Source organism: Macadamia integrifolia, chromosome 1 (genome assembly GCF_013358625.1).
Source record: "Macadamia integrifolia cultivar HAES 741 chromosome 1, SCU_Mint_v3, whole genome shotgun sequence".
In the NCBI taxonomy this organism is placed as follows: Eukaryota; Viridiplantae; Streptophyta; class Magnoliopsida; order Proteales; family Proteaceae; genus Macadamia; species Macadamia integrifolia.
This window is the reverse complement of record NC_056557.1, coordinates 17221770-17233889: the sequence shown is the minus strand read 5'-3', so window position 1 is coordinate 17233889 and position 12120 is coordinate 17221770. Positions and strand designations below refer to the sequence as shown.

Below are 12120 nucleotides of genomic sequence, written 5' to 3'. Positions count from 1 at the left end.
GGTGGGGCTCTATACTATGGGCCTGCAGCTCTAGTGAAGCCAGGATCAGCACCTCTCGACTCATGAGGCACCTCCTCAAGGATGTCCTCGTCCATAAAATCATCCTCCCCACCCTGAGGAATATAGTCCTCATCCTCCTCACTAGACTCCTCCTCCATGGGAACATCCTCCCTAGGGGCAGCCTCCTATCCCTACCTCTTTGAGCTCCTGCTCTCTGAGGTACATCCATAAGAGTGTGGAGACCCATCCTCAATAGATTTCTCCTGTCGAACTTGTCCGCTGGAGTCTTCCCCTCCTCACCACTCAGGTCCACTCCAAAGAACTCAAAGATCCTAGTGAGGATCCTGCCATATGGAAATCCTCCATCCTCAGGGTGAGAAGTATGGTTCTCCATGGTCTTGAGGATGACGTAAGGCAAGCACAAGTGCTCGTCACCCCCCTCTAAAGCCTTATAGATGTAGAAGGCTAAGAAGGCTGCCATGAAGCCCACCTGGTTCCGATGACCTCCTCTGGGGAGCAAGTTGAACTGGACCAAACGGGCAAACACACGAGCCTCTGGGTAAAATGATGTCTCAGAATCCGGACGCTCACTGCTGCCACAGATGGTCTCATAGATGTGGTCCGACGTCTCCAAACTCATGAACGGGCCCATGGGCTTACTCCTGGGAGGACTGTAGAAACGGTGCCCAGCTGAAGAGATACCCAAAATACTAGCCAGGGTGTCCACGGTCAGCTGAATGTCCACCCCCTTCACCATACTAATTATCGCATACTCTCCATACTGGTAGGAAACCTCCAGGTTGCAGTAGAATCTACAAACCAACTGCTCGTAGCACAGACGGTCTATGTGGAGGATAGACTGCCAGCCCAGTGTTGTGAACCTCTCCTGAAGCTGAACCTTGTGGAAGTCGTCAACTACCATAGTCTTCTCCATCATTATAGACCTCTTCAGGAAGGCCTGCCAGTTGGTTGCTGCCTCTAAACAGCGAAAGAGTTCCTCATCGTAGTCGGAAGGATCAAAATGGGCAGGTCCGGTTCGCCTTTTGTGAGGGGTTGGAGAACTAGTCCCCACACTCTTCCATTTGGAAGCGGTGGTCTTACACTGAATGCTAGAGGATGCGGGCTCTTTGCCTTTGCGAGAAGACATCCTGGCAAGAAAAGAGGAAAAAAAATGGTGAGTAAGGGAAAAAGGGAATAACAAAGGGAATAAGTAGGTGGGTGAGCAATAAGAGGAAGCCCCAAAATCCAAATCATGGAGAAATAGAAATATGACAAAATGTGACAAGCGATGAATGATATAAAATATATGGATGAAGTGCATGGTAAGTGACAAGACAGAAATTATGGCAAAATAGAAAAGTGACAAAAGGCATATAAAGCATGGCAACTAAGGAATGGAAAAATCCCAATTCTCAATGTGCAAGTTCAATCTAAGAAAAAAAAAATTTAAAAGACTCACAATAGAGTAAAGCTTGAAGCTACAGGTCTAAGATTGAAATTCCATCGTAGTGCAATCAAGAATATGCAAAAACATCTGCTAATATGCTATTGAGGTCCACAAATATGAAAGGATGTAAAGAGAATCAAAGGAACCCAACACAAAAGGATGGGTCTTCATGGGAAGAAATGGGATTTCAAACATACGGGACTTTCTATGATCTCTACAACATGTCAAGTACAAATCAAACATAAGGCATTGCATTTGAGTTATTAATTGGGAAGAAAAGAGCAAAAATTGAAGAAATCCCCAAATTTGAGAAAACTAGGGCACGGTTGGGGTTTTCTCTCAAAAAGTGAGAAGTAAATCCTAAAACTAGAAACAAATCACAGAGAGAACATCACATTCACATGAAATCACTGTTCTATGGAAAGAAACATGGAAAGGAATTGAGATTGAAGACTACTCATGAGTTCTACCCCCAAAATGCAAGTTCTGAGAAGAAAATGAGGAAGAAACTTACTTTTAAGTAGAGGGGTTGAATCTTCCCAAAACCGTCGGATCGTTGAGTGAGATCGCGAGTGGAAACGTCAAGAAGCTCTCCAAAATCGCCTGAGAAAGAGAGAGAGAGGGAGAGAGAGAGAAAAATGGGAGAAACAAGAGGAACAGGGGCTTAAAAGCCCTGTTCCTAAATTCCCGCTTGGGTAGGACCGGCAAGCCAACCTGCCCGTCGGTGTCAGCCCGCCGGTTGAGAGAAAACTTGAAAAAATATATATATATAAAACTAGAAAGGGAAAAAGGGGTGTTATTATAATTATTATTATTATTCTTATAATAAGATACCTGAAAAAAAAGGGGGTGTGTGGATAGCACCATATGGTCGAGTGGGACCATTGTCATACTTGTTGAAGCACTAGCCCTGTATTTTCGGAATTAAGTTATGGTTAGTTGCAAACTATCATACACTATAATATCCTGCGTGTTGGCATATAATTATGTGCCGATATCAATTCTATGGTGTTTAACCAATGTGGTGTATGATATGCTCCAGGTACAGGGATACGATGGTACGTACTAGATCCGGTAGCAATGCACGAGGTACCTCGCGTGGTCCTCGTCAAGTCGGTCGACCACCGAATCCCAGAAGGTCCCGCTCTGTGGGGCAAACCTCACTTCCACAACCTCCAGAGACCTTTGGTCAGGGTGGGGCACAAGGGGACCCACCTATGACTGCACTTCCGGACCCTCCACTGGTTATTACTCCGGGGGATGTTGCTACCATAATCCAGCAGTCACAACAGGCTTTCCAGCAACAAATGCTTCAGCAGCAGTAAGCATTTATGACTGCTATACAGCAACAATTGGACCTTTCTCAAACAGGTCAACCTCCCCAGATACTTACTCCATAGGACCCGCCTGTAGGGTCTGGTACGGGGCCACAAGTGGGAGGTACATCTCCAATTCCGCCATTCAGTATTCCTCCGTATGTGGTGCCCCCTCCATACCCTTACTATCCAGCTTATGCTCCTAATTACCAGTCGACGAATAATACGTCAAAGGTAGTGGAGTCATTCAAGAGGAACTTGCCACCTGTATTCTCTAAGGTGGGGAGTGATCCTCTGGAGCCGGACCAGTGGATCCAGAAGCTGGAGAAAATATTTGAGGTGATTGAGTGCACAGATGCACAGAAACTCATTTGTGCGGGGTTACAACTCAAGAAGGAGGCCAACTCTTGGTGGCAAGCCTCTAAGCCCATATTGTTGGCTGCACATCCGGAACCCACCTGGGAACAGTTCAAGGAGTTGTTCTTGGACAATCATTAACCACGTAGCTTCAGAGACCGCAAGGAGACGGAATTTATGGCCTTAACTCAAGGAGGTAAGACTATCCTTGAGTATTAGCAACAGTTTGAGAGCTTGTTCCATTTTGCCCCTAGGCATATGAGGACAGCTGAAGAAAAGGCTACAAGATTTCTAAAGGGCCTAAAGGCATCCATTGGGTCTGTACTTGAGGTCTTAGACTTGACAGACTATGGCCAGATTGTGCAGAAGGCCAAGACTATGGAAGATAAGCAAAAGGGAGAATAGTCCTTCACACCTGGACTGTGGAAGAGAACAAATCCATTTCCGGATATGGGCAACTTCTCCAAGGCATACCGTGGGTCGTACAGTTCTGGGCCTACATATAGGCAGCCCTATAGGCCATCTAGCTACCCTCCTCCACCAGCTGGTGGTTTGGGCTCTACATCTTTCTACCCAAACACTAGTGCGGTACCTACAGTTCCAAGGCCGCCCTGACCTCCATCTTCAACGGGTCAAGTGCAGAGGGGCCCCGCCCCAGTTTCGACATCACAAATCCGTTGCTTTAACTGCCATTCCTATGGGCACTATGCAAAAGACTATCGAGTCAGACCAGCCTTGCCCTCCAGTCAGCCCTCTATGTACCGACCTCCCTTAACTCGGGGGAATCAACTACAGGGAAGGATGTATGCCCTATCAGTTGAGGAAGCTGAGGCCAGCACAGAAGTTGTAGCAGGTACATTTTAAATTTAAGAATTTCCTTATGTTAAATATTGATGACCTGCTGTACTTATATGCATTGTTACACTAGGTGTCCTACCTATATCAGGCATACCAGCCTATGTCTTATTTGACTCAGGAGCTACACACTCATTCATATCTAAGAAATTTGCTGGAAAACTCGGTATGTCACCCAGGACCCTAGATCACGGGATGATTGTTAGTATGCCTACTGGTAAAGTTGTATAGTTGAAGGAGGTGTGTGGGCCGTGCCCAGTGGAAATTAGTGGGAAGAAATTGGATGCACAACTCATTAAGTTCAATATGTAGAATTTTGATGTTATACTGGGCATGGATTGGTTGTCGGCTCATCGATCTAATGTGATGTGTGCTGAAAAATCAATTAGGGTGACAGATGATGAAGGAAAAGAATGGGTATACCGAGCAGATAAAGTGAAACAGGCTAGAAAGATCCTTGTCTCCGCTCTTCAAGCGGTAAAGTTGTTGGAGAGTGGATGTCAGGGCTACTTAGCATTGGTACTTGATGTTAATGCAAGGATTACACCTCTAGAAGAGGTAAAGGTGGTTAAAGAGTTTCCCGACATCTTTCCAGATGATCTGATGCATTTACCGCCTGATAGAGAGTTGGAGTTTGCCATAGACTTGGTTCCTGGAGCAGCTCCAGTGTCTAAAGCCCCATACCGGATGGCACCAGCCGAACTGAAGGAGTTACAGATGCAGTTGCAGGAATTATTGGAAAATGGGTTTATTCGCCTAAGTGTTTCACCTTGGGGTGCCCTAGTATTGTTTGTCAAGAAGAAGGATGGCAGCTTGCGTATGTGCATCGATTATCGGTAATTAAATAAGCTAACCATTAAGAACCGGTATCCATTGTCATGCATTGATGATTTATTTGACCAACTGCAGGGTGCCAAGGTATTTTTAAAGATAGACCTTCGATCAGGCTATTATCATCTCAAGATAAAGAGCGGCGACATACCCAAGACAGCGTTCAGGACTCAGTATGGTCACTATGAGTTCCTAGTGTTATCTTTTACGTTAACCAATGCACCGACAGCATTCATGGATTTAATGAATCGAGTATTTCACGATGTCCTCGATAAATGGGTAATTATTTTTATTGATGACATCTTGATCTACTCCAATACAGAAGAGGAGCATACTCAACATTTGAGAATGGTGTTACAGAGGTTGAGAGAACAACGATTGTTTGCCAAATACAGCAAATGTGAATTTTGGCTTGAGCAAGTTGGATTCCTAGGGCACGTAGTGTCTAAGGCCAGAATCGAGGTGGATCCTGATAAGGTGAAAGCAGTAGCAGAGTGGGAAAGCCCTAAAAATGTCACTGAAATTAGAAGCTTCTTGGGTTTGGCTAGGTACTACCGGCGCTTCATTGAGAATTTTGCCCGAATCTCAGTACCAATGACTAAATTAACCAAAAAGGGTGTGAAATTCGACTGGGTAGAGGAATGTGAGAAGATTTTCCAGGAATTGAAGAAGAGGTTGGTGTCGGCCCCTGTGTTGACCATCCCTGAAGGCACAGGCGGAATGACAGTCTACACTGATGCTTCCAAAGTTGGGTTGGGTTGTGTTCTCATACAACGCGGAAAGGTGATAGCGTATGCTTCCCGACACCTAAAGGAACATGAGAAGAACTACCCCACTTATGACTTGGAACTAGCCGTAGTCATTTTTTCCCTTAAGATTTGGCGACATTACTTGTATGGGGAGAAGTGCGAGATATACAGTGATCACAAAAGCCTTAAGTACTTCTTCACCCAGAAGGATTTGAATATGAGGCAGAGGAGATGGCTTGAGCTCATAAAGGATTATGACTGCGACATTCAGTATCATCCCGGCAAGGCTAATGTAGTGGCAGATGCATTGAGTCAGAAGGCAAAAATTGTGTCACTCTCATACTTAGCAGTCAGCCCACCACTGGTACAAGAGGCGACGCTAATGGATGAAGCTCTCTTATATGAAGGAGCAACCTTAGAGTTTGAACGTTGATGAGCACATTTATGTGTGAAATCTAGGGTAGTAAAACATACATTTTACATATTTAGAATGGAGCTACCTTGGGTTTTACTCTCTTTTTGCAGGTTTTATATTTTCAAGGCCTTAAGGACTATCGGGAGCCATATATTCAATTTTACACGTAAAGAGGTCCTATTTCTTTCCATGGTTGCGAAGAGGACGAAATTCTGAGCAAGATGGACGTGTTCAATTAAAAGTACACATTCGTTTGGTCACCCGTACAAATGATTATTCTTTTCGGGTCAGAAAAAGAACAATGGATCAGAACTGAACCGAGATGCAGAACCAGCCCGTTTGCAATTGTCCCAGAGGTACAAGGAATACTCCAAATGCCAACAAGGATCGATGGACCACATCCTTAAGTGATTAAAGATTTATTTTTGGTAACAACAACTACCTAGCTTAGTTGGTGAGCTATGGTGTACAAAATTCTCTTGCTCACCAAGAGGTCTCAAGTTCGAATCTTATGGTTGTTTTTTTTTAGAAGATTTTGTTGAAGATTTCCTGCTTTTCACTCACTTAAAGCACTAAGGGCATGGAGGGGATTTCCACATCAAGTTAGAAGCAAGCAAAATCGTGGAAGCAAGAAGAGAAGAAAAAAAAGGAAAGAGAAAAAAAGGGGAGAACCAAAAATTGTCCAAATCTTCTCTCTCCTCCACATCATCACCAAAGATTGTCCAAATCACACAAAGGAAGAAGAAAAAATCGTCCCAAGGAGAGAGAAAAAAAGAAGAAAAATAAATTAGAAAAAAAAAAAGGAAAGAAAATAAGCAAAAAATTTTAGGAAATTTCTCAAAATTTATTTCTCTCTTCTCTCTCCTCCATCTTAGCACTTTTGGACTCAAAAGATCTCACAATCAATTGTGGATTTTTCTCTTTTAGGAAAGAGAAAATTGTTACCCTACCTCTCCATTCCCTATAAATACAACTCATGTAAGAGGAGGAGACACAATTCATTCTTCTTCTAGTTTTTTTTTAGTTGCTCTCTATCTCTCTCTCTCACTCTTTGGTTTTAGTTCTTCTCTATTTTTGCTTTAATCACTTTTGTAATAGTTTTTTTTTATTTCAATTAATGCAAGTACTCTTTTATTATTATTCAGTTCTTTTAATGTTTATGATTTATGCAATTGAGTTGTAATTTTTTAAGTTATAGTTCTAGGCTTAGATCTAGGTGACAAGATCACGAGCCGTGGAGCAATTTTTTTTTCTTCAAGTTCAAGCATTGATTCAAGTAAGTAGGCTCTTTCAGTAGTCTTCTCTCCCCCCTCTCATTCCTTCTTCTGACTACCCTTTCTTTCTTAATTTAGGATTTTTATTTTCAGTCGTTACATTATTGCTATCCCTCTCCCCCAAGGTTCATGGCTAGTGTATGTGTTGGCTTTGCCCCTCCTGGCCATAGAACCATCAATTTATTGCTTTTATTTTAATTGTCTCCCTTTCCCTAAATCCAAGTAGAGAAACCCTTGTAAGAGTAACTCTCTGGTCATGTAGGGAAACTCATATTATGATGCATCCCTCGGGCTAAGTAGAGAAACCTGCTTGTGAGTCTCTCTCTAGCTTTATCCCCTTTCTTTTACTTTATTTTTATTTCAGCATTTTTTTCCTTTATTATTATTTTTTTTTAGTTGCGTGGGTTGTTTACTTTTAGTTATTTATTTATTTAATTTTAATTGTGTGGCTTGCGTCTTTAAATTCTTAGATGACGAATGGTTAGGACGTTATTTTTAGGACGGTAATTAGAATTAGATCACAACCATTAATCAGTTCACTTTCGCATTATTAAAAGAAATAAAAAATAAGGTGGCTGCTCTCCCTGTGTTTGACCCGTAGCTACACTGATTCGTACGCTTGCGGTTACATTTTAAATCTCAAACAAGTTTTTGGCGCCGTTGCCGGGGAGACAGTTCCATGTTATTTTTCACTTTCTTTTAGTAAATCGGAGTGCTTTGTTTGTTTTGTTTTATATTTTTTCTTTTCTTTTGTTGAATTCCTGAGAAGAACAACTTGCAATAATAGTTGTATCAGTGGAGGTCGCCATGCCTCACAGTATGATAAAGACAGGTTTCGCCCTGTAGCAGTACCTCAGGAATTGACCTGAGCAACCCCGGATCCCTGCCGGTAAGCTCCCAAAAAGCAAAAAAAAAAATCAAAAAAATCATCAAAAAGTTTTGCTATCCATTCTTTTGTGCTTGTCTTACTTTAGTTGTGGAAAGTTTTTCTGTTGCATGAGTGTTAAGTGGGTACGTAATACTAAGAATCGGTTAGAAAGAAGAGATCCAACAAGTAGTGACCCTATACGTTTGCTCTCTTTAAAACCCTTCAATATGGGAGACCAACAGCATAACCCTTCACCTAAATCTCTGAAAGATAGGTTCTACCCTGCTAGAAAAGCCCAACCTTCCTGCATAGTTCTACCACAAGCCCAGGGCAATAATTTTGAACTCAAATCTCAATACATCACTATGTTGCCCCACTTCCATGGGTTGACCTCTGAGGATGCATACCTATTTCTAAGGGAATTTGAAGAGGTATGTGTTCTAATTAAGATCCAACAGCTTTCTGATGATGCTGTTAAGCTTAGGTTTATCACTTTTGCATTGAAAGACCAAGCTAAGAAGTGGTTGTATAGATTACCCACAAATTCCATAACCTCATGGGAACAGTTCACAGTTGTCTTCCTTAAGAAGTTTTTCCCAACTCACAAGACCAATAAGCTTAGAAGTGATATCCTTCAGTTTAGGCAAAAGCCTAGTGAGTCATTTTCCAAGCTTATGGAGAGATTCAAGGATCTACTCCAAGAATGCCCTCACCATGGCCTAGACCTATGGCACTTATGTTAAATAATTTATGAGGGTATTGATTACCCAACTAAACAAATGATAGAGTCTATGTGCCCTAAGGGATTCACATCCTTTACAGATGAAGGAAAAGCATGGGAATTTTTACTTGACTTAGCTGACAAAACCCGTGAGTGGGAATCAACCCAAGAGAGTGAAAGAACCATAGGAGGAAAAGGATATTTTGTGGATGGAATAGTAGCCAAGGAAGCCCATTTGGATAGCCTAATCAAAAGGATTGAGGCTATTGTTCCTAGAGAGCCATCATCAGTCAATTTGGTTAAGATTTGTGCTTGGTGCCAGTCCCCTGGACATGTCATAGAAGAATGCCCTAACACCTCTGGGGGCACTTCTAATAATAGTGTTAATGCCTTATACCAGAATAATCCATATAGTAACACATACAATCCAGGATGGAGAAATCACCCAAATTTCTCCAAGCAGGACCTTCCAATTTCTATAATCAAGGTCAACCTGGACCCCAAAGGCCTCCCTTTGCACAACAATCTTTTTCTCAAAATACTTTTCCTAGGTCAAATGTAGGACCTCAGGCGAGTTTTCCTAGGGCCCCTCTTCTATCATCTTATCAGCAATCCCCTGGGTTTACCAACACTGGAGAGGCAAGTAGAATAAGTGACTTGGAAAAAAATATGGCCCTCCTCATGACAAGCCATCAAAATCTTACAAGAGAACTTACCCAAGTTGTCTCAATTATGCGTGAGAGGGAGAAGGGAACTTCACCCAGTCAACCAGAGCCTAACCCTAGGCATCATCAGCCTGTTAGTTTACAAGGACCAACTAATGCACCACTGAATATAGTGCAAGGTCAGACTCAACAAGGGCCCTCTAACCAATGTAATGTTGTTTATGCCCTTAGGAGTGGTAAAGAGTACCTACAGAGCGTTCCTAAATCTTCCCCATGTATTACTCCTGTTAACTCTTCTTCAGTTGAGGACACAAATGTGCCTCTTGTTCCAGGTTCGTCTGATGAACCTAAAGATTTTTCTGAAACTAAAGATGATTTGGTTGAGGAAACCAAAAATGATTCTTCTAAACAGGGGCAAATCCCTAACAGTCCTTATGTTCATCCTGTCCCATTTCCTAATCGTTGGTAAACAAAAAGAAGACTGCTTCCATGGACAAAATTTTAGAAGTCTTCAAAAAGGTAGAAGTAAACATCCCTCTTTTGGATGCCATATCCCAGATCCCCGCCTATGCAAAGGTACTGAAAGATTTGTGTACTCACAAACGTATCACTAGTGTGCCCAAAAAGGCGTTCTTGGTAGGTAACATTAGTTCCATAATTACTCAGCCTATAACAGCCAAGTATAAGGATCCAAGGAGCCCTACTATATCTTGTGTCATAGGAAACACCTATATTGAGCATGCCTTACTTGACCTTGGCGCAAGTGTGAATCTTTTACCTTACCATGTGTACAAGCAACTAGGATTGGGAGAATTGAAAGCCACTGGAACTACTCTTCAGTTGGCAGATAGGTCTGTTAAGATTCCTAAAGGGATGGTTGAGGATGTCTTACTAAAGGTGGGAGAATTTATTTTTCCTGTTGATTTCATTGTGTTAGATACTAAGCCCTTCTCAACCAAGGATGAGATCCCAATAATTCTAGGAAGACCATTCTTGGCTACCAATAATGCATTAATCAATTGCCGGAATGGTTTCCTAAGATTATCTTTTGGTAACAAAACTGTTGAGTTTAACATGTTTAGGATTGGCAAGCAACCACATATGGAAGAAGAGATCAATATGCTTGAGGATTTTTTGGATTTTTCTGATGATTTAGTTACCAACTTTGATATTGATTTTGATTCAGAATTCCAAGAGTGTATGGATGAGTTGGATGATGATAGTGAAAATTTCTTTTCTGATGACTAACTGTTATTCAGGTATGACCCCCTTGCATTATCTTTGTTTTTAATTCTTTCCATGCATTGAGGGCATTGCATGACTTAAGTGTGGGGGAGGGAAACCAGTTTTTTTTTTTTCTTTCACTTTGTTTTGTTTGTTTTTCTTTTTATTTTTGAGCTTGCTAAGGATGAAGTCCTACTTTGGTTTTTGGCTAATGATCATACCATTCGGTTGCTTGATGTATGAAAATAAAATTTTTGATTAAGGTACCCATTTTGAACGTATAAAAACCCTGTTGAGAAGAAAGAAACAAGCATGTGTCTTGAGATGGGACTTTCTTTTGAAAATAAGAGACCCCTGTTTTATGGTGATGGACCATATGTAAGTCTGTGGGTTCCTTGTACTTTTGATTTGGAGTTGAGACCTTCTTTTTAATTTGGCATGGGTTGACAAATGCACAATTTTAAATGAATTGAGAAATGTGGTATAAAGAAGAATAAGAGTTGATTCCGTTGGAACTAGACAGGGCATTACGCCTCAGGAAGCGTGGTGTCTTGATCAAAATTCATTGGGAGGAAACTTCTGAAGTAACTCTAGCATCACTGCCTTTGTGGACATATGCAAAAAGCGAAGCTACATAGTAACTTGGGTGTCTGGTGTTTGCTCCACCATGTCATTCAAGCCAAAAGTAGTGGAGTAGAATAGAGTTTATTAAGCAGAAAAAAAAGAGAAAAAAAATGTGCAAATGTCATTATTGTTTGGTAACATGTTTGGTCAAAAACACTCCAACGCCTTAGTCATTGGTTCCCTATTTCTTCACAAGTGGTTTTACCTTAAGATAAGGATGTTTTGGAAGAGATGAGGTGAGTTCCAAATTAAGAAATATGCTAGTGCCTGGAATTGATAAAGGGTAATAAAAGTTCAAGTGTGGGGGTCCCTTGTAAGAGAAATTATCTTTGCTCCGGATCGGTATGAGCCTTACCTTTAGCCAAAGTTGGGATTTGTTTATTCTGAATTTGGGTGTATATTCACTGCAAACACCCACGAGACACAACTCGTCCACTAGGGGTGACCTAGGGGTTTAAAGGCTTGTTGCACATGCTAAGTGCAACCGTGATTCCTACGAAAGTGAGTTAGGTTTTTTTGATCTTTATTCTTTTTTCTTTTCTTTTTGTTTTGCTCGAGGACTAGCAAAATCTAAGTGTGGGGGAATTCTGATGAGCACATATATGTGTGAAATCTAGGGTAGTAAAACATGCATTTTACATATTAAGAATGGAGCTACCTTGGGTTTTACTCTCTTTTTGCAAGTTTTATATTTTCAAGGCCTTAAGGACTATCGGGAGCTATATCTTCAATTTTACACGTAAAGAGGTCCTATTTCTTTTTATGGTTGCGAAG

The 12120-nt window shown here is 41.5% G+C and overlaps 1 non-coding gene across 1 annotated transcript; it reads right to left on the bottom strand.

Moving 5' to 3' along the window:
* Positions 1-8726: 8726 nt before the first annotated feature.
* LOC122087213 lies at positions 8727-8833 on the bottom strand. Its single transcript, XR_006142705.1, has one exon. It is a non-coding gene; the product is annotated as a small nucleolar RNA R71 (small nucleolar RNA).
* Between the last annotated feature and the right edge of the window lie 3287 nt (positions 8834-12120).